At 43.4% G+C, this 23,192-nt stretch overlaps 1 protein-coding gene and 1 long non-coding RNA gene across 2 annotated transcripts in view; both read left to right on the top strand.

Annotated features, from left to right (window-relative positions):
* Positions 1–23,192, top strand: part of LOC111952244 (contactin-1a) — a 122,265-nt gene that overhangs the window by 19,176 nt on the left and 79,897 nt on the right.
* Positions 3,666–3,878, top strand: LOC139023031 (uncharacterized). The gene is made up of 2 exons (XR_011474098.1): positions 3,666–3,738; positions 3,806–3,878. It is a non-coding gene; the product is annotated as an uncharacterized lncRNA (long non-coding RNA).

Raw genomic sequence — 23,192 nt, 5'->3', positions numbered from 1 at the left:
AGGTGAGCAAAATCTAGAGACTTCCTTAGATTTCGTGCACCAGCTGTTGTTTACAAATATGCACAGACCGCCCCCCCTCATCTTACCGGAGTATGCTGTTCTATCGAGCCGGTGCAGCGTATATCCTGCTAGCTGAATATCCATGTCATCATTCAGCCACGATTCTGTGAAACATAAAATGTTACAGTTTTTGCTCTACACATCCTAAACTTTCTCCATCATTTTTATCATCTAGCCTACCTATGTGTTTTTAGTCATTTCAGTTGTGTAAATTGTCCAAGACAAGTGTTAGGAACGAGCTGTGCCTGTAAAGATCAGTGATGAATGCCTACAGGTGCGAGTGAGCGGTGAGGCAGTGGCAGATTGCAAAGCCGTGAGGCTGGACTGTACCGTCGTGGCCTTGCGGGACAACTTGCGTTTGTTTGAATCTTGAATCTGTGTTTGTTGAAGAGTAGGCATATTCGTAGTCTGGCCAACCAGTTTTCGTAACACCAGCCAAGGACAAAAGGATTTTTGATAATGATATAGTTTTTTTTATCCTGCGTCTGAGTGACAGACAACAGGCCGGCCATACTGCATATTAACTAGAGCAGGGGTGTCAAATTAATTTTGCCATGATGTTGGGCGATTTGGCCTGGCTTGCTGTCGGCGTTCCAATTGATCCCAATGGTGTTCGATGGGGTTGAGGGCAGGGCTCTGTGCAGGCCAGTGAAGTTTTTCCACACCGATCTTGACAAACCATTTCTGTATGGATCTCGCTTTGTGCACATTGGCATTGTTGTGCTGAAACAGGAAAGGGCCTTCCCCAAACTGTTGCCACAAAGTTGTAAGCACAGAATCATCTAGAATATCATTGTATGCTGTAGCATTAAGATTACCCTACAGTAGAACGAAGGGGCCTAGCCCCGAACCATGAAAAACAGCCCCAGACCATTATTCCTCCTCATCAAACTTTACAGTTGGCACTATGCATTGGGGCAGGTGGCATTCTCCTGGCATCCGTCAAACCCAGATTTGTCCGTCAGACTGCAGGATGGTGAAGCGTGTACARCTCACCGTCCAATGGCGGTAAACTTTACAGCACTCCAGCCAACGTTTGGCATCTTAGGCTTGTGTRCGGCTGCTCGGCCATGGAAACCCATTTTATGAAGCTCCCGAAGAAACAGTTATTGCGCTGATGTTGCTTCCAGAGGCAGTTTGTAACTCGGGAGTGAGTGTTGCAACCGAGGACAGACAACTTTTTGCGTGCTACGCACTTCAGCGCTCACTGGTCCCGTTCTGTGAGCTTGTGTGGCCTACCACTTAGCAGCTGTTGCTCCTAGCTGTTTCCACTTTTTAAGGGGTGTCCACATACTTTTGGTCATATAGTGTATGTATACAAGCTCTATTGTTGTGTGACCTCTTGCATTTAGTAGGGGAGGGTCTGTGAGTTAGAGGCTGCAGATAGAAGGCTACTACTAGAGCCAGCTAGTAGCCAGGGAGGAAAAGGTGTGTGTGTGTATGAGAGAGAGAGGGGGAGAGAGAGTGAGTGAGAGAGTGAGAGATAAAGACCTCCAGAATGGAGCGTGGAGGGAATACAGACTACGGATGGACAGAGTAGTGCTCTTAGAGCAAGCTTCATTATACATTTAGAGTGTCCTGTTTTCCTTCTCTTAGATCGGACAGGTAAATCGTTTGTGGATCAATAGTTTACCTTCCTACTGGCTCCGGATGGAGTGAAGTGCATTTAAAACCCAGAAATCCCATTATCCCTGGCAAGGATGGGAAGCGTAGCACTAACACAGCTCACTCTCATGCAGGGAGATGGGCCACAGCTAGCAAACAGACCTAGGTTCAAATGSTATTCAAAATCTTTCCGATACTGTCAACGTTTTCTTTAGGATGGCGTCACGTGTACTCCCTCTCTGGCCTCTAGGTCATCAGGCTGCTGATGATCCCGCACACCTGTCACCRTCGTCAAGCGCACCTGACACTCACCTGGACTCCGGCACCTCCTTGATTATCTTCCCTATATCTGTCACTCCCTTTGGTTCTGTCCTCGGGTGTTGTTGACTCTGTTTTCATGTCGGTGCGTTGTTTGTGTTTATTGTATTTATTAAAACACTCCCTGAACTTGCTTCCCGACTCTCAGTGCACCCATTTACAGCAGACCTGGAGTGCCAGGTGGGCAGGGTTTGCACTTTTGGGACTTTTGTATTGATCCCATTGCAACAGACAAGCACATCCTCATTATTATACCTTGTTTGTTGTTCTACCATGGCAATGTGCCCCCTCCATCTCAAGCCGGCTGTATGTTATTAGATTCCCCATCTTAACATAATTACCTACATAAATATCCAGTCACATTTTTTTATCATGTCCATTGTTTGGAAAGGTTTGGATCATTTGGAGCGGTGTTTATACCCCGTGTTACTCTGAAAAACGTTCAGCGTTCAGTCACGTTGCTCTTCGACGCGAAGTTGCTGTTGTTGCTCGGTGGAATCGATCCGATGGAGGCCGAGGTCACGTCGTGTACTACAGGCTATTATTTATTACTGCCATTTTTAATGACGCAAGTCACGGCCAACACCGGGGTCGTTATTGATTTAACACTCATTTAGAATTCACTGTTGTTCCTTTAAATGAGTTCTGATGGTGACGGTGCACCAGAGCTTGGCTGAGAATAAACAGAGAGACTGAGCGGGAGAGAGAGAGAGAAAAAGAGAGAGAGAGAGCAAGTGAGGGAATGAGTGAGCGGAAGAAGACGAGGGCCAGAGCCGAGAGGTAATGACTAAGGCGGACAACTTGAGCTCTGACTCTTTCCCTTCCAACAGTGTAACCATAAATTAAACCACCCATCCAGCTCTTGCCCTGTGGCTGGTGTCCCAGTGCTGAAGGCCTGTGCTGAAGGCCTGTGCTGAAGGCCTGTACTGAAGGCCTGTGCTGAAGGCCTGTGCGCTGGTGCGTTTGTGAAATGCATGTCTCTCTGCTGGCTGCTACTTGCTGTCCCTAGCTATGAGCCAGCACTGTGCTATGGGCCTATGCTGTACACCATGGTGCGTTTGTGTAGTGCAGTTGTCGACCTACGGGTCTGTGCTTCTGTGTTTGTGTAGCGATTGTCTCACTGCTTGCATGCTACTTGGTGTCCCAGGCCCCGGGGGCCCCTTGGCAGAACCGAGTCTTTGAAGAGACCATCGATGTGGGCTGCATTAGCATTCCAWGTAGGCGAGCCGCCGAAAACAGGTCGGGTTCCAGTTTGACAYTACGTACCCTTAGAGTTTTCCGTTGGATCCACCCAAAAGGGTCTGAGACGCCACCGCCACCCTCTTGCTGCATACGGAATGAGAAGAGATTAAAGGCTAAATAAGAGACCTTGTGTTAGCCCTCTCGACTAAATAGCACAGACATTTGTATGGATGTGGCCCCTGGCTGCAATCAGGCCAGGTCAGAACAAAACAACAACACATTAGCTAGAGCAGGAATGGGCAAAGATATACAGTCAGGTCCGTAAATATTTGGACATGACCCAAGTTATTATTTTAGCTGTCTTCCACAGCACATTGGAGTTGAAATGAACTAATGAATATGAGCTGAAAGTGCATCCATCGGGTGAACGGTGTAGAAATTACAGCACTTTTTATTTGAGGTCCCCCCCTTTTTAAGGGACCAAAAGTAATTGGAAAATTGGCTGCTCAGCTGTTCCATGGCCAGGTGTGTGTTATTCCCTCATTAGTTCATTTACAAGTAAGCAGATAAAAGGTCTAGAGTTGATTTCAAGTGTGGCATTTGCATTTGGAATCTGTTGCTGTTAACCCTCAATATGAAGTCCAAAGAGCTGGCACTGCCAGTGAAGCAAGACATCATTAGGCTGAAAAATCAAAACAAACCCATCAGAGAGACAGCAAAAACATTAGGTGTGGCCAAATCAACTATTTGGTACATTCTTAACAAGAAAGAACACACTGGTGAGCTCAGGAACACCAAAAGGACAAGAAGACCACGGAAAACAACTGTGGTGGATGACAGAAGAATTCTTTCCCTGGTGAAGAAAAACCCCTTCACAACAGTTGGCCAGATCAAGAACATCCTCYAGGAGGTAGGCGTATCTCTGTCAAAGTCAACAGTCAAGAGAAGACTTCACCAGAGTAAATACAGAGGGTATGCCACAAGATGTAAACCATTGGTAAGCCTCAAAAACACGAGGAACAGATTAGAGTTTTCCAAACAACATCTAAAAAAGCCTGTACAGTTCCAGTACAACATCCTATGGACAGATGAGGCAAAGATCAACTTGTAACAGAATGATGGGAAGAGAAGAGTATGGAGAAGGGAAGGAACTGCTCATGATCAAAGCATTCCACCTCATCTGTGAAGCATAGTGGAAGTAGTGTTTTGGCGTGGGCATGTATTGCTGCCAATGGAACTGGTTCCCTTGTTTTTATTGATGATGTGACTGCTGATAAAAGCAGCAGGATGAATTTTGACGTGTTTAGGGCTATATTATCTGCTCAGAACTCACAGTACAGATGGACAATGACCTGAAGCAGACTGCGAAAGCAACCCAATACTTTTTTAAGGCAAAGAAGTGGAATGTTCTGCAATGGCCAAGTCAATCACCTGACCTGAATTTAATTGAGAATGCATTTCACTTGCTGAAGGCAAAACGGAAAGCAAAATGCCCCAAGAACAAGCAGGAACTTTCAACTTACTGTTGAGAGTCAGAATAGTAGAATACACAAGGTGCAATTTCGAAATTTGGTTGTGTATCAGCAGTTTCTCTTGTTATGTCAGTCACTGATAGTAGTCACTCAATTAGCTGATGTCAGCAAAAATGTTTTAGATTGGTAAATAAGTCTAGCCAGCTATCTAAACATGGGGAGGGGTGGGTCAATGATTTTGGGTCATTTAAAACAGAGTCACTCACTCAGATATCATATTAAAAACTGCAAACATTTCTCTCTACCCTATAGGAAAATTGTACATTGAAGAATTGCATGAAATTTGTTATAAAATTGCTAAATCTTTTCTCTGCCTATGGCAAAGTGTGTAGAATTGCAGAAAATTAACGCTAAAACCAAAATAAAATCTCTGTCCGATGAAAAACATCCACACAGSWTGATGCTGGTGTTCTCGAGGTGATGAGAGGTGTTGGGTTTGCGCCAGACATAGCGTTTTCCTTGATGGCCAAAAAGCTAAATTTTTWGTCTGACCAGAGTACCTTCTTCCATATGTTTGGGGAGTCTCCCACATGCCTTTTGGCGAACACCAAACATGTTTGCTTATTTTTTTCTTTAAGCAATAGCTTTTTTTCTGGCCACTCTTCCGTTAAGCCCAGTTCTGCGGAGTGTATGGCTTAAAGTGGTACTTTGGACTGATACTCCAATCTCCGCTGTGGAGCTTTGCAGCTCCTTCAGGGTTATCTTTGGTCTCTTTGTTGCCTCTCTGAGTAATGCCCTCCTTCCTGGTCCGTTAGTTTTGGTGGGCAGCCCTCTCTTGGCAGGTTTGTTGTGGTGCCATATTCTTWAAAAAAAATGTACAATGGATTTAATGGCGCTCCGTGGGATGTTCAAAGTTTCAGATATTTTTTTAGAACACAACCCTGATCTGTACTTCTCCACAACTTTGTCCCTGACCTGTTTGGAGAGCTCCTTGGTCTTCATGGTGGCGCTTGCTTGGTGGTGCCCCTTGCTTAGTGGTATTGCAGACTGTGGGGCCTTTCAGAACAGGTGTATATATACTGAGATCATGTGACAATTAAATAAAGTCCACCTGTTTGCAATCTAACTATTCATGTGGTTTCTGAAGGTAATTGGTTGCACCACTTTTCCATTTTTTTATTTTTTTATTTGTTGAATTTCACTTCACCTATTTGGACTATTTTTGTGTTTGTCCATTACATGAAATCCACATAAAAATCTATTTAAATGAACGGTTGTAATGCAACAAAATAGGAAAAACGCTGAAGGGGCTGAATACTTTTGCAAGACACTGTATGGCTGTTTTATGAAAATCTGGGAATATTTGGCCAAGGAAACCTTTCTGGTTGGTCTCAGTGAATGTAAAGCAGTTAGGAAGGGAGACCTTTTAAAACGGAATTGAGTGAAGTAGCAACACATATGTTAAATGACCATCTAATGAGCATGGAGATCCTCACAAGTTTGACAAACCTTATACACTACCATTCAAAAGTTTGGGGTCACCTAGACATTTCCTTGTTTTTCCTTGAAAACATACATGAAATGAATAGGAAATATAGTGAAGATGTAGACAAAGTTATAAATAATGATTTTTAATTCACATAATAATTGTGTCCTTCAAACTTTGCTTTCGTCATTCCATTTGCAGCAATTACAGCCTTGCAGACCTTTGGCATTCTTGTTGTCAATCTGAAGATATTTCACCMCATGCTTCCTGATGCACCTCCCACAAGTTGGATTGGCTTGATGGGCACTTCGTACCATATGGTCAAGCTGCTCCCAGAACAGTTCAATAGGGTTGAGATCCGGAACTGTGCAGGCCACTCTATTATAGACAGAATACCAGCTGACTGCTTCTTCCCTAAATAATTATTGCATAGTTTGGAGCTGTGCTTTGGGTCATTGTCCTGTTGTAGGAGGAAATTGTCTCCAATTAAGTGCCGTCCAGAGTATGGCATGGTGTTGCAAAATGGAGTGATAGCCTTCCTTATTCAATATCTCTTTTACCGTGTACAAATCTCCCACTTTACCACCCCCAAACCATCACATTGCCTCCACCATGCTTGACAGATGGTGTCAAGCACTCCTCCAGCATCTTTTCATTTTTTTCTGAATCTCACAAATGTTCTTCTTTGTGATCCAAACACCTCAAACTTAGATTTGTCTGTCCATAACACTCTGTCCAGTGTCTGTGTTCTTTTGCCCATCTTAATATTTTATTTTTATTGGTCAGTCTGAGATATGGATTTTTCTTTGCAACTCTGCCTAGAAAGCCAGCATCCCGGAGTCGCCTCTTCACTGTTGACGTTGAGACTGGTGTTTTGTGGGTACTATTTAATGAAGCTGCCAGTTGAGGACTTGTGAGGTGTCTGTTTCTCAAACTAGACACTCTAATGTACTTGTCCTCTTGCTCAGTTGTGCACCGGGGCCTCCCACTCCTCTTTCTATTCTGGTTAGAGGCAGTTTGCGCTGTTCTGTGAAGGGAGTAGTACACAGCGTTGTACAAGATCTTCAGTTTCTTGGCAATTTCTCGCATGGAATAGACTGACAAGTTTCAGAAGAAAGTCTTTGTTTCTAGCCATTTTGAGCATGTAACCGAACCCACAAATGCTGATGCTCCAGATACTCAACTAGTCTAAAGAAGTTTTACGTAACATAACGTCATGATTTGTTATCAAGGATGCTTATGAAACTAAACATTTTCCGTGATCTGGAAAAAGTTAACAACTCGGCTGCCAGGACAAAATTCGAAACAACCCAGTTGGCTAGTTCAGCTATCTGTCAAGAAATGGGCAGGGTGTAACTTGATCCTACTGCTACGATTGGATAGAGCGAGGCTGTAACTCTGCTCCCTTTCACATCTCTCTCCATTGCTCAAATAATTTGCTGGCTGCTGTTTACTACTATATTAGCTAGCTCAATGGCAATGACATTTTCTACCAAGCCATAAATGTGCATAATATCTAACAAGGAGGGTGAGGGTAAGATTATATATWTTTTTTTATTACGACGATGCACATTCTGTCTGAATGACTCAAATCTGCCCACAGTTTGAGAACTGAGAACACATACGCGCGCGCTGATCTACAGCTTTCTTGGTTCATAAACATGCAGGCACGAGCCTTATTATTTAGGCATTTTAAAACCCTTCCTTCTTTCCCTATTATGGCAATCATCTAATCCAACTATCAACTGTCAATTTACAAATACGATTGCAGCTGATCAGAGAAGCACGACAGTAAAATAGCTGTTTAGAAACTCTGTGGTAATACTGCAAGTCAGATGGCTCGTTACCGAAAATGGTGCATGTTGAAAATGATAACCAGGTAACGTTAGCTAGCTATGTTGGCTATTTTCTCCTATCTGATATCTTAGCACCATGTTCATCTAGACAGCTATCTAGCATAGGAACTAATATAGCTAGCTAGCTAACACCACAGATGAAAGGGTTAGTTATTGTAATCTTTGCTAACAGGTCACGTAGCAATCTGCTTAGATAGCTAGCTTGCGTATTGCATACGCGTCCAGGGCCGGGCACGTCGACGCAAGCCTTATTATTAGTGAATTAAACTAAACGAATATTTGCAACAGGAGTTCTATTTTGGTCAGTGTGTCAATTCATCCATTTCTCAATACTGTACCTTTCTGTTGGAGAATGAGTTAGCTTGCTGCAGCTGATTTTCCCAGCTATGCATTCCTCGGCATTGTGCAGTGCTCGTGGCTCAGGCGGTGAGTGGCGGCTGACATCGCAGCAGTTTTTCTATGTAGAGGGACTATCGGCAAAGCTGATAGAGAAGGGCCGATAGACTAGAAAATACCAATATCGGCCCGATATATCGGCTCAAACGATTATTGGTCATTCTCTATCCCAGACCGTGAGCCACTGCAGCCCTTCCTGATTAGTTGAGGTCAAAGTTGCCCATCCCTGAGCTAGAGTGATGCTTTCACATCTGGGCCAGGACTGGTCGGCTGTCTGATGTAATCTTACCCCATCATTGTGTAATGCTWTAGCACACCCTCACGAATCGCTATTGATAAGACTACAGTACCCGAATGTTCCTGCCGCATCTGAGAGAGAAGAAAAAGGGGGAAGAGAGCGAGAAATAAAGATTTGCCATATCACCATACAGTTCACCTGTGCCACCCTCATCGTTCAAAGACCGTTCGACTGACGTCAATACGGTGCAGTGCTTTGAACAAATGTCCTTGCTTTAGTTTCACCGACCGAAAATAACTTCTGTTAAATTCTGCTCATTCATGCCGCTATTCATACCACAGCTCGTATTAATTGAAAATGTTCTTAGCAACGAGCGTTGCCTGGAGAGGAAGCAGCTAGTATTACAGCCATGCGACATCATTTCACATCTGCTTTGGCGAGAGCCCGTTTTTTTTCGCGGTTTCCTTTCTTTTCTAAGATGCAACGATTCCATAACGATGAGTCAGACATAGTTCAGTTACGTGAACTATCGTGGTGACATTGAAATGATTGTGTTTTCGATTGAGTTCAAGCGTGTGTTTGTGCTTGTGTTTGTGTGAGTGTGTGGTGTGTGTATGTACAGTATGCGTGTGACGCGGTGCCCTTCGCTCTGTCCGTCCTACTCACAGTATGGTCCTGCTGTGTGACTGTATGCAGCATGAGTGGAGCTGTGTGTGGGAGATAACAACCAGCAGGGTGGAGGGTTAGGATTCGCCCGTCTCCCCCTCGTCTGCCTCACCTCACTGCGACCTCTCCTCCATTCACTGCCATTACACGGCTCTCATAGTCATTAATAACCAAGCCAGTCTGTGATACAGTTGCAGCAATGCATCACCATCCAGCACATTTTAGAGTGCTTTGGGAGGCGTCCAACACTCTGCCTTCCCGTCACAAATTGTAATCAAAACAACATATTTTTCATCAATATGTATCAGTATGTAGCCTACAGTATGCACTGACTCTGTACTGTAAGTTGCTTTGGATACCAGTATCTGTTGGTGGGATATATTTATATTATTAAACACATTATTTTTTTCAGAGAGGGGTACGATGTGATGTTTCAGTCAGTTGGTCAGACACTGGATGGATTGATGTTGGTCTGTGATTCCGTGTTTTTTTTTGGTGGAGACGTGTGTGTGTGTGTGTCTGTTTTTGTGGTTGAGTTTATGCTTATGCGTGTGTGTGTGTGCTGGAGACTAGACCAGACTGTTGGTCTCCTCTGACATGATCTATTCATTTCCCAATGGTGCGTCTCTCTAATACCATAAAGCACCGGGACAGCATTGGGATAATCCTAATGGCAATATGGGGACCTGCACTTTTTCATATTATTGGATAGGATAGAACGAGGGAATAAGGGAGAGTGAGTGTGTTGAAACATCAGTGGGGTGTATTCAAACCCACGCTGCAGCTGTACAGTACATGTGTTTCAGCGGCAATGGCTTAGACAACTACACCCCCTGCAGAACACAGGGACCTGGACTTTTGGCAAACAACTCGTCACATGGATTCTCTTTTAATAGGTCTTGATGTGTTTGGCATCAATAGATCTTGAATGATCAAATGTTCCCCCCCCAAACAGATGTGAACTAAATGATTATTTCACAGAACAGTGCACAATGTCTCTCTACCTCCTACTAATCTCTGTAACTACGATTAACAAGCCAAAACAGCATGACTTTCAGCAAAATAACTTGAATAGCTACCATTCTCTGGCGCTCAACCGAAACCCCATCTATCTGTAGTGAAGCAGCATATTGTGTAACACATCCCTTACCCTACTTTAGCTTTGTTCTACTTAGCTGCACGAATCAAGATGATGGTGATTGAACCAAGTGTGTGTGTCCCAAATGGCACCTTATTCCCTATATAGTGGACTACTTCCGACCAAAGCCCTATGGGCCCTGGTCAAAAGTAGTGCACCACAGTATACAGTGGATAGGGTGCCTTTTTGGATGCAGTCGGTGTACAGCCAGCATGTTTGGTGCATTTCGGGCTGCGTAGGTTTCATTTGAGAAATGAGCCCATATTGTTAGCTGCTCCACTTGCAGGAACTAAACTGTTGGACGAATATACTGTTATATAAATTTGTAATCAGGACGTTAGAAAAACTGTAATGTGGGATTTTTCTTCAGTATGGTGAAAGGGAGCTATTTTTCACGTATTATAATACCTGCGCTCAAGATATATATTTCACATCAGCTTTTCAGATTTACACGTTTCCTGTAAATCTGCCATATGATGTAGGTGATTGATTTGAGATTGCATTACCACGTATACACACTGCGTTCCTATTTAATCTATTATTACGTTTCAGGGAAGACCCAGATGCAGAAGGTGTCGAAGTAACAAAAGTTAATTACTAGAACAGGGGACAGTCAAAACGACAGGTCAAGGGCAGGCAGAGGTCAGTAATCCAGATCAGAGTCCAAAAGGTACAGGACAACAGGCAGGCTCAGGGCAGGCAGAATGGTCAAAACCGTGAAAAACTAGAAACCAGGAACTATAGAAAAGACAAGCGCAAGGGGAAAACCACTGGTAGGCTTGACGAACAAAACAAACTGGCAACAGACAAACAGACAACACAGGTATAAATACACAGGGGATAATGAGGGGAGATGGGAGACACCTGGTGGGGGGTGGAGACAATCACAAAGACAGGTGCAATAGATCAGGGGTGTGACAATTATCACAGTACTTGTCTCTTCACATCTACCTTAAGACGTAATATCGCTGTGTATGTCAGAACAGCGCTGTAGAGGGAGACAAGCAAATGAAAGTTTTTTTTGGAGGCATTTGCTCTCTAACAAGACACCTGCTTAGTATGGCGAGCCGTGATGCCGACACTGTGACTGGGCCAGAAACAGCCAGCGGATGGTGACTCAGGCCTCAGAGCCCTGGGCCTAGTCAGAGCTCATTGCCAGTCTGGGCACACAGGTTTTAAAGAGGGAGTTGCATTGAGGCCACGTGTCAGCAGTGGGAAGAATCAGCCCAAGAACAGGGCTCTGTCTCTTTTGCTTAAAGATATGCCCTCTCCTCGTCTCCTTCTGTTAATCTGCACTGATTGGGAAAGACTTGACAGTTGAAAACAATATGGTGGACACTCATCATGGAAATGTAATAGTCCGGTGGCCATTTGATTAGTTGTTCAGCAGTCTTATGGCTTGGGGGTAGAAGCTGTGAAGGAGCCTTTGACTTACAATGTCAGTTTACTTCCTGTCTGAATTGCCTGTGTTGAAATGTAACTGACCCAAGTCCTGATGACGAACTGAGGAGGATTTGTGTCTCAAAGATACAAGTCTCAAAGATACAGAACAAGAAGAAGATTCTTATGGTGATGAGTCCACTTATACCGGTTGCCACTTCAGAGGGACCTGTTACGAACTCATACTGTAGTCAATACAATCACAAGGCTGCCTTTGTCTTGTTCACTCAAAGACTTGAGGAGGAGTACAGTTGCTCTTTCACCATTGTGTCCCAAAAATAAAATACTGTGACGACAACCTCAGAAACAGAAATGTCTTTCCGGCCCCCCAAAAAACTTGGCCAAACAACAGAAAATCCACCAACTGGAACCTCTTAGGAGGGCTACAGAGGAGCTTGTTAGTACTTCACTCTTTGTTATTGTTTATTTATTGGGGTGCTTTTGACCGTTTCTAACGGTTTTTCCTTATCTGTCCCCATTTGGGAATACCATTAACTGTAGGATTCATTAAGTTGGAGTTGGTTTAATTTATAGTTAAAGAGGTTCAAATGTAGATTGAGCTTTAGGATATCTGTCACTGTTTTGGAGATGCTCATTAGAATATCTATCACTGTTTTGGAGATGCCCATTAGAATATCTATCACTGTTTTGGAGATGCTCATTAGAATATCTATCACTGTTTTGGGAATGCCCATTAGAATCTATCACTGTTTTGGAGATGCCCATTAGAATATCTATCACTGTTTTGGACATGCTCATTAGAATATCTATCACTGTTTTGGAGATGCTCAATAGAATATCTATCACTGTTTTGGCAGATGCTCATTAGAATATCTATCACTGTTTTGGAGATGCCCTTAGAATATCTATCACTGTTTTGGGTTTGCGTTTGCGTGCATGTGTGTGTGTGCATGCATGTGTGTGTGTGTCTGCTCCCGGTCTGTCTATGTGTGTTGTCAAATCAAATGTATTTATATAGCCCTTCTTACATCAGCTGATATCTCAAAGTGCTGTACAGAAACCCAGCATAAAACCCCAAACAGCAAGCAATGCAGGTGTAGAAGCACGGTGGCTAGGAAAAACAAAACCTAGGAAGAAACCTAGAGAGGAACCAGGCTATGAGGGGTGGCCAGTCCTCTTCTGGCTGTGCCGGGTGGAGATTATAACAGAACATGGCCAAGATGTTAAAATGTTCATAAATGACCAGCATGGTCAAATAATAATAATCACAGTAGTTGTCGAGGGTGCAACAAGTCAGAACCTCAGGAATAAATGTCAGTTGGCTTTTCATAGCCGATCATTGAGAGTATCTCTACCGCTCCTGCTGTCTCTAGAGAGTTGAAAACAGCAGGTCTGGGACAGGTAGCACGTCCGGTGAACAGGTCAGGGTTCCATAGCCGCAGGCAGAACAGTTGAAACTGGAGCAGCAGCACGGCCAGGTGGACTGGGGACAGCAAGGAGTCATCATGCCAGGTAGTCCTGAGGCATGGTCCTCCGAGAGAGAGAAAAGAGAAAGAGAGAATTAGAGAGAGCATACTTAAATTCACACAGGACACCGGATAAGACAGGAGAAGTACTCCAGATATAACAGACTGACAGACTGACCCTAGCCCCCCGACACATAAACTACTGCAGCATAAATACTGGAGGCTGAGACAGGAGGGGTCAGGAGACACTGTGGCCCCATCCGATGATATCCCCGGACAGGGCAAACAGGCAGGATATAACCCCACCCACTTTACCAAAGCACAGCCCCCACACCACTAGAGGGATATCTTCAACCAGCAACTTACCATCCTGAGACAAGGCCGAGTATAGCCCACAAAGATCTCCGCCACGGCACAACCCAAGGGCGGTCCTGTGTGCACAGGACAGGAAATCAACAACAGGATATCACAAAGCAGACAGAGAGCAAGGTTACCATCAGATCCAGACAACTGGATGAAACCAGACAGACAGGCTTACGGCTTCTTAGGGATTATTACAGTGAACATCGTATGGCTGCAAGACTATCATCAATCAATATTGTAAAACCAGTCATGCCTCTGCTGTGCGTCACAATTACAGTACATAATTATAATGCAAACGTGAGTTATTGATTGATTTATCGACTGGTTTACTGGAGTCTCACACTTCACAGAGGAGTGTTCATCTTATTCAGTCTATATTATGGCTTACAGTATGTGTTTTATACCTGATGCTGAATCTGTCAAGATTCTAGGCTTTCTAATGGCTAGAGGTTTCGAGACAGCCATATCACAGAGACTTCTCTATCCTCACTGTCTGAAAGTGTCTTGTTGAGCTGTTTTGACTAGGCAGTGCCAGTCGCAGAGTTACGTCTTCGGGTTTGCCTGACATTGTCCAACGCCTGTTATGTGTACTTGTGTGTGTACAGTATATTTGACATCAGTCTCCCATTCGACATGGAGTGCCTAGTAGTGGAAAGGGCCACTCCACTGCAGGGATAGAGTGGCTCTCCTCTTTAGCTGACAAGCATTTTACTGCTCACACACTTAATGCACACACACACACACACACACACATTCAAGTTGCTGCCTGACAAAGCACAAGAAACAAAGGCAATTTAGGCAGCGTTCGATGCGGGGTAGATGAGTGTTAGGCCTGTCGAACTGAGGAAATGTACAGATAGGATTTCAGTCATTTTGATCTACAGTCCTGTGTCTCTTCTATGGCCTGGTGCTCCGAGTGCCTTTCTCATCTGCTGGCAGACTCAAGTAGAGTTATTCTGATCAGATGGTTAAAATGAAGAGGAATAGGTCAGAGGAGAGATGTTGCTTTTGTTTTAAGAGATGAGGGAAAACGTTTTGCTTTAGTTTTTTTCTAGACCTGTATATAGTAGTCAGTGTAGGTTGCCTTCTCTTCAGTTTTCTTTTCCTGAGTTCGTGTGGCTGTGTGTGTTTGGCACACTTGTGGTCCTGCATGTGTGTGTGTGTGTGTGTGTGTGTGTGTGTGTGTGTGTGTCCATGCTGTGGTGGTGTGTGTCTCCCGAGATCTGTTATAATAATGTGGAGCAGTAGAAGGAACAAACAGGACCTTGGTCCAGGCTCTGACCTTGTTTGCTAATTAAGTGTCCAACCTATTTTTCCACTCGAGAAAAACGCTCATATCTTAGAGATCGCCAGAAGGCCCTAAGAGCCGCAATCCTCTCAGCCTGACTTTGTGTGTGTGTTGTTGTGGTGTGTGGTGTGTGTGTGTGTGTGTGTGTTGTGTGTGTGTGTGTGTGGTGTGTGTGTGTGTGTGTGTGTGTGTGTGTGTGTGTGTGGTGTGTGTGTGTGTGTGTGTGTGGTGTGTGTGTGTGTGTGTGGTGTGTGTGGTGGTGTGGTGTGTGTGTGTTCGTGTGTACTCATATCATCGGGCTAAGTATATATCGCCATATGAATGTTATTCCACAGACGCCAATCCTCTAAACACGTTAGCTATCGCACATCACAGTGCACTGCACACACGGGCTCCCGACGTTGTTTTAGTTTCTCTTTAGCCATATATTTCCAGTTGTCCCGTTGCATTTATTGGTCAGCTTTACATTATTCACTGAGCRTGAACATTGCCCTATTTAACGGCCGCTTCCCATGCTTCTCAGGACTGCGGTTAACCATACACAACGAGGCCCAGTGCTTTTTCTAACACCTCTTCTCCTGTACGCCCTAGAAAAGGTATCACGGTGGGGGGAAAAAACCTGAACACTCTATTCTTTCATGTGATTTTATGGTACATTGACCAAGCTTTTGTGCTTATAAGCCATTGTGCTTATTTCTTTGAGTTTCCCCCCCCAAAATGGAGCACTATTGTTATTGTTAGGCTTTGACACAGATCAGTCAGTCTAATGACAACCCTGACCTATATTTGGGGACCTCAGTCAAAGGAGAGGCAGACAGACCACCACACACTGTAGATGCCCTCTGTAATGACCTCAGAATAGCACATACAGGATATGACACAAACAACAGAGAGTTCAGGGCCAGTKGGAAGGAAACCAATGATGTAGTATACTGTATGTCCTCCGTTCCAGCTCTCCAGCTCTACCAGGGTAACCGGGTTTACTAGAGGGATATCATCCTGGCCACACAGTCCGAGGTGTCTGTGTGACGCCTCTGGTGTGTGTGTGTTTGTGTGTGTGTGTGTGTGTGTAATGAGGTAGGTGAGATGGCTGGTTTAATGTGTGCGTGTAGTGGCTGGTGAGGTGGGATGAGATGATAGAGGGCTAGCGGAGGATAGGGGAGGATAGGGAGCTGTCTGGATGACTCTCTCTGTGTCCGTGTGTCTGTTTTTTGTATGTTTGTGCTGCAGTACAACACCAGCCTGCAGGCTTGTGGCCTGTGCTCTGCAGAAGGGGTCTCATTATCAGATGCTCACAGTGGACCCGACCGGTCTGTCTCAATACTGCAGTGCCGCACCGGAGAAGGGATGTGTCTGTAGTGGGTGTGTGTATGTGTCAGGGTTCCGAACTGAATTGAATATGCCTCATAAATTCCAATTCAATTATTGAATTTGATACAGAATAGGATACAGAATTGCAATTGGAATTTGAATTAAGTGTAGTCTATACAATTATACGTCTTGTACATAAAACATCCCTTACTGAAAAAAAATGTCTTCTGGCAGTTTTCCGCATATATTTTCACATGCAAATGWGTTTTGTGGCAAAYCGTTGCGGCAAATTTGCTGCGACTACTGATCTTCTGGCAAGCAATTCTGGCAAACATTCTACGGTTTGCAAATTTGCTGCAAACTCAGTATGAATGTGCAAATGAGAACAGGTTATTTGGTTAGTGTGTGTTAACAACGTTGAAATACATCAACCAAATCACCTATACCTTTTAAATGAACTTGCTTCTCACAGAGAAAGCTAAACATACTAAATGTAGTAAATATACTAAACAACATGTTTTCAATGTCTTAACAGATAGAAATAAATCCAATACAAATTGAGCATCAGCATGCTAAAGAAAAGAGCAATGACTGGCTATTTCCCAAATAAATAGATCATTTAATATKTTTATGTAGCTACAMCATTTACATGAGAGAAATGTGTACACTATGGGGATGTTTAAATGGGCAACTACAGAATYTACATSAGYCAAGTGATAACTGAGCAGTAGCTTTCAACCAATGGACATTKAAAAGATAGTTAACAACATTTAAATAATAAAAAGAACCAAAACTAAATCAAACCCATTTCAGAACTATAGCCCTTTTGAGGGAACTTTGGAGATGGTGGCCCGGTGGAAGTCCTTCAGCCAAATCTTGTTGAATGCAAAAATAAAATGAGGATACTGAAAACAATTACTGAAAACATTTTCTATTTTGGCATCTTAAAAGTAGACTCCGTAGCTAATGGGTGGGTTTGGCTTTGGAAAAAAGGGGTCAACTGTTACAAAGTTGCCTTGATTTTGCTATGCTTCTCGCTGAAACTGGCACTCTATATATGTTTCAGCAAGGAAACAATGTTTCTGCCTTGTATTAATGCTATAAACAAATGATTTAGCTATCATAAACTGGKACTTAGGCCTACTAAATCTAAATGTGTGGTCAACTGTTCCTAGAGAGCCACAGTATACAGAATTGATTCAAATGAATCAGCTAATTATGATATTAAATCTAGACTAGGGACTTCATAATTTAAAGACAGTTGTCTACTAGTCGTATTTTATTCCTGACTCGGGTGTATAYGGCTTGGGTGGAAGAAAAGCAACATAAAAATGGAGTTATTGAGGCCATATTATTTTTCCAAAATGAATTATTGTTGACGTACATCTCAAAGCCATGCATGCAACAATCCTTGACCTGGTGCACACACACATTTCTCTGTCCTCAGTTTGATTGAAGGCGTCAATCTGTCTTTTTGCCTTGTAACTGATTGCTTCTAGAAAGAGAGAAGAAACAACACATGATGAAGATGAGCTACTACTTTAAAGCAACGAAGGATCTAATTGTTACAAATAATGAATGTATGGGCTACATTTATGAGAATGATACATGCATTTGCTTAACTTATCAACCTTGAAGATGATACACTAATTTGTCACTCAAAAGAAGTGTTATGAGTGAGTGCACCAATGTCTCTTCCAACACCACAGGTAAATACTGTTGCCACCCGTTTGCCTCAGATTCACCACTARTGGCAAACATTTGCAAACTTCTGGCAACATTTTCTGGCACACTGTTTAGTTTGCAGCAAATTTGCCACAACTTTAGGGTAGTTTGCCGCAACAAATCCATTTTTGTAAAGGATCAAACGTGTCATTAAAATACATGTATATAAAATATTGATGATGAAAATTGATTTTCAGGACAAACTCTTAAAATGAATGATAAAAACCCCCAACTGTTATTATATTTCATGAATCACCTAAATTTGGTTTAATATGGGTAAAATAATACATTTCCCAGAATGCATTAGTTTAACCCTCAAGTTGACCCTAAAGCCTTCAAAACGAAGCCAAACATATGAAATGGGTGGTGGAAATATAATTGGCTATTCTAAGTACAAGGTTAAAAGAGTACATGAACATTATTTCCAGAGAAAAGTTATATATTCTTTGATATATGGAGGTATGATCAGTCAGATTCAATTAAACTCTCATGTGTTATGACTGAGTGGCATTTCTTTGAATTGCACTGCATTTAATGTCTTTTTTTGTTTTTACCCTCACCAATTTYGTGGTATCCAATTGGTAGTTACAGTCTTGTCTCATCACTGCAACTCCCGTACGGACTCGGAAGAGGCGAAGGTCGAGAGCCGTAGGTCCTCCAAAACACAACCCAATCAAGCCGCACTGCTTCTTGACACAATGCCCACTTAACCCGGAAACCAGCCGCACCAATGTGTCGGTGGAAACACCGTACACCTGGCGACCATGTCRGCGTGCACTGCGCCCGGCCCGCCACAGGAGTCGCTAGTGCGCGAAAATATATATTTTTCATATGTTTAAAAAATAAACTGTTTTAGTGTGGGGAAAACAACCAGGTTCTATTTTGTATTTGTCCTAACCCGGACGGCGCTGGGCCAGTTGTGCGCCGCCCCATGGGTCTCCCGGTCGCGGCCGGCTGCGACAGAGCCTGTACTCGAAACTAGAATCTCTAGTGGAACAGCTAGCACTGCGATGCAGTGCCTTAGACCACTGCGCCACACTGCATTAAATTCTACTTCCTGTCACACACAAACAAATCTACATCCTGTGGGGTGTGGTCAATTACATTTGGATTTGAGTTGAATTGGAGTCAATTCCAAAATTCTGAATTGAGCAACAACTCTCGTGTGTCGGTCTATGTTCTCTGTAGGGCTGTGTGTGTGTGTGTGTGTGTGTGTGTGTGTGCTGTGTGTGTGTGTGTGTGTGTGTGTGTGTGTGGTGTGTGTGTGTGGTGTGTGTGTGTGTGTGTGTGTGGTGTGTGTGTGTGTGTGTGTGTGTGTGTTGTATGGTGTGTAACGAGGGGGGATAGCACACAGTCTGTGTCTCAGTGTTTCTTTTCTTCCCTCCCTCTGTGTGTATTTGTGTAAGATAATTTTTACATTATGTTTGCTCTTGAGCTATTGATTCCACACTTAAATGATTTGGGGAATATGCCTCCTTAAATATGTATAAGTTAGTGTTTCGTCTTATTTTTTTTTGTATTATTCATGTACAATAAAGTAAATACATCGTCCTATGTGCCCAGTAGCCCTTTGCTTTAGGGGGTGCATCCTTGTTCATTATCATAAGTAGGTTATGTGTAAGTCTGCCTTACAGTGTATATGCACTCACTGTATATACAGTGCATAGAATACAGAGCCATAGAGGGGTGATGTATTTTCAATCCAGGTTTAAAATGTCACCTGTAGAGAGCATTTTTGCACCTCCTGAGGGTCTAAAGGCGCTGCCACAGTATCACCATATGGGTTGCATCAAAAATGGCACCCTATTCCCTATTGAGTGCACTACTTTTGACCAAGGGCCCAAAGTAGTGCACTTCAAAGGTCTAGCGGGTTTGAATCCGGCCCAATGCTATTTCAGCACACTCTCCTCTACAAAACGATGGAGTTGATCGTGGACTTCAGGAGACAGCTTCAAGTTCCTCGGCGTACACGTCACTGACAATTTGAAATGGTCCATCCACACAGACAGTGTGGTGAAGAATGAACAACAGCGCCTCAACCTCAGGAGGCTGAAGAAATTAAGACCCTCACAAACTTTTACAGATGCACCGTTGAGAGCATCCTGTCGGCTGTATCACCGCCTGGTAGGGCAACTGCACCGTCCTCAACCGCAGGGCTCTCCAGAGGGTGGTGCGGTCTGCCGCATTGCATCACTGCCTGCCTTCCAGGACATCTACAGCATCCGGTGTCACAGGAAGGCCCCAAAAATGATCAAGGACCTCAGCCACGGCCTGTTCCCCCCGCTACCATCCAGAAGGCGAGGTCAGTACAGGTGAGCCAAAGCTGGGACCGAGAGACTGAAAAACAGCTTCTATCTCGAGGCCATCAGACTGTTAAATAGTCACCACTAGCCGGTCTCCACCCTGTTATTCAACCCTGCACCTTAGAGGCTGCTTCCTATGCACAGGTCACTTTAATAATGTTTACATACTGTTTTACCCACTTCATACAGTATGTACAGTATATACTGTATTCTAGTCAAGGCCTATCCTATTTAACTATTGCTGTACATATACTATTCTTCACATATACTACATATTCTATCTACATACTGGCCATAATGTCTATACGTCCCATCATATACAGTATATATCTATACTATGGCCTTGTTAAATACTCTTTTCTAATTGGCTTGAAGGGCATTCTAGAGTGTGTATTATTTCCCTATAACGCACGGTATAGCAGCACGGTAGAATTCAATGGCTTTAGTTAATTCTTACATGTTCTATACTCCAGACTCCGATATTGCTCGTCCTAATATTTCTTTCTATATTTCTTCATTCCAATCTTTTACTTCTTTAGATGTGTGTGTATTGTTGTGTATTGTCAGATATTACTGCACTGTTGGAGCTAGGAACACAAGCATTTCGCTACACCCGCTAAATATGTGTATGCGACCAATACAATTTGATTTGATATATTTCACCTCTGTAAACATACAACAAGTAGTGCACTATATATGGAATAGGGTGCCCTTTGGGACTCAGACATTATGTGTCGTACTGTAGTGACCTTTTATAATGAGTTTGCATGCGTGAATAAAGTGCTGTTATTTGATTAGCCATGTATGAATAGCAGCAGGCAGGGAAATGGTTCTCACTTGTGTCCCTTGGGATAGGCACATTTTCTATTCTCTTTCTGCTCCTTGAGAAATTCATGAGAAAGCGCCCGCGTGTAAAAGAGGAATAGGGCACTTGTTTGGTTACTACAGTAGGTCACATTAATGTTCACTCGAAGGACAAGGACTTCAATTCAAATCAACAAAAATGTACCGTGAATATTATTACCCATTCACTGTTGATGGTAATGATACGCCTTTGAGGTACGACCCTTAATATGTTAATCTGGATTTCAGAGGTTTCCTTCTGTATAATAGGTCAGGTTTATTTTGTTTTTTAATATTATTCAGAATATTATGAATGGGTGTTTTTTCTCTCCTTCCATGCAGAAACGAATCCAATTATAACCTCCTAGCTTTAGAATACTTTTTTAATAATGCACAGACAGCACTTTGGTAGACGGGTTGACAGTCTCTGTTTGCGCGCCACCTTCTTTCACGGAAACCAGATGAACCCTGGTTCAACCTCTGAGACAGACWTGGAGAAGATTCCTCTACGATCTGGCTGATTTCGCTCGTCCTGGTGGGTTCTGTGTTGGGTTAGGAATGGATTTGGCTTAGCCCTGTACCATAATAACCACATTGTTGTTTACTGATTGTTGTTGTTACTCTCTGGGAGTGCTACCATGCCCGTATAATGATGGGGTCGTGGGGTATACGGCTAGGGTTGGCTGTGTGGTAGTATTGTTGTACTTGTATGCTAGCAGACAGACTGCACTCTTAAAAAGAAAGCGCTATCTAGAACCATATAGGGTTCTTCGGCTGTCCCAATAAGAGAATCCTGTGGAGATCCCTTTTTGGTTCCACCAAAAAAGTTATCCAATGGGGACAGCCGAAGTAGCCTTTTGGATCCCTTTTTTTTAAGGGTGTTGTTACGCGAAAAGAGGCTAATACATTTTTTTTTTTGTGTTGACATTGGTGTAGCTGGCGCCAGACTCTCACCAACTAAGCCACACAGGGCTGATGTACACTTATGGCACCAGACAGACTGTTTAGGAAGCAAAAGAGGCAGCTTTGAGCCCTACAGATCCCAGTGGTCAAATCTTGGCAGTCATGGGTAGTTGTCCTGCTTTTGGCTTAGGCTCAATTCAAGCCTCTCTTGTCTGAGAGCTGAGGCGCAGCGTTTTATTATTAACAGCAACACAATTATCCATGTTTCAATAAAAATTAACTACCTGCATGTACACACTCTGATTAATTGACCTGATTGTCTTAAATACCTAGGGGTGGCGGGTAGCCTAGTGGTTAGAGCATTGGGCCAGTAACTGAAAGATTGCCAGATTGAATCCCTGAGCTGACAAGGTAAAAAGCTGTCATTCTGCCCCTGAACAAGGCAGTTAACCCACTGTTCCTCGGTAGGCCGTCATTGTAAATCAGAATTTGTTCTTAACTGATTTCCCTAGTTAAATTTTAAAAAGTATTTAAAAAAAAAAATACAGCTGATGTCCCCTGTGGAAATACAATTAGCAAAATACAAAAATCCCCCTAAAGAAATCTGCATCTGGGACGGAAGGTGGCCGAGCTACAGCGGTGTTTGTCAAACCATCCCGAAAATATGGAAGATCCCGAAAATATCTTCCATATATGGAAGATCTCGTACAACGCTGTGTACTACTCCCTTCACAGAACAGTGCAAATTAGCTCTAACCAGAATAGAAAGAGTGGGAGGCCCCCGGTGCACAACTGAGCAAGAGGACAAGTACATTAGAGTGTCTAGTTTGAGAAACAGACGCCTCACGAGTCCTCAACTGGCAGCTTCATTAAATAGTACCCGCAAAACACCRGTCTCAATGTCAACAGTGAAGAGGCGACTCCGGGATGATGGCTTTTTCTTTGCAACTCTGCCGCCTCTTCACTGTTTCTTTCTTCACAATTTCTCACATGGAATAGCCTTCATTTCTCAGAACAAGAATAGACTGATGAGTTTCAGAAGAAAGTTCTTTGTTTCTGGCCATTTTGAGCCTGTAATCGAACCCACAAATGCTGATGCTCCAGATACTCAACCAGTCTAAATAAGACCAGTGTTATTGCTTCTTTAATTAGCACGGCAGTTTTCAGCTGTG

The sequence above is a fragment of the Salvelinus sp. IW2-2015 genome, linkage group LG26, assembly GCF_002910315.2.
Source record: "Salvelinus sp. IW2-2015 linkage group LG26, ASM291031v2, whole genome shotgun sequence".
Classification (NCBI taxonomy): Eukaryota; Metazoa; Chordata; class Actinopteri; order Salmoniformes; family Salmonidae; genus Salvelinus; species Salvelinus sp. IW2-2015.
Note: the sequence above shows the minus strand (reverse complement) of the source record. Positions and strands in the feature narration are given on the sequence as shown.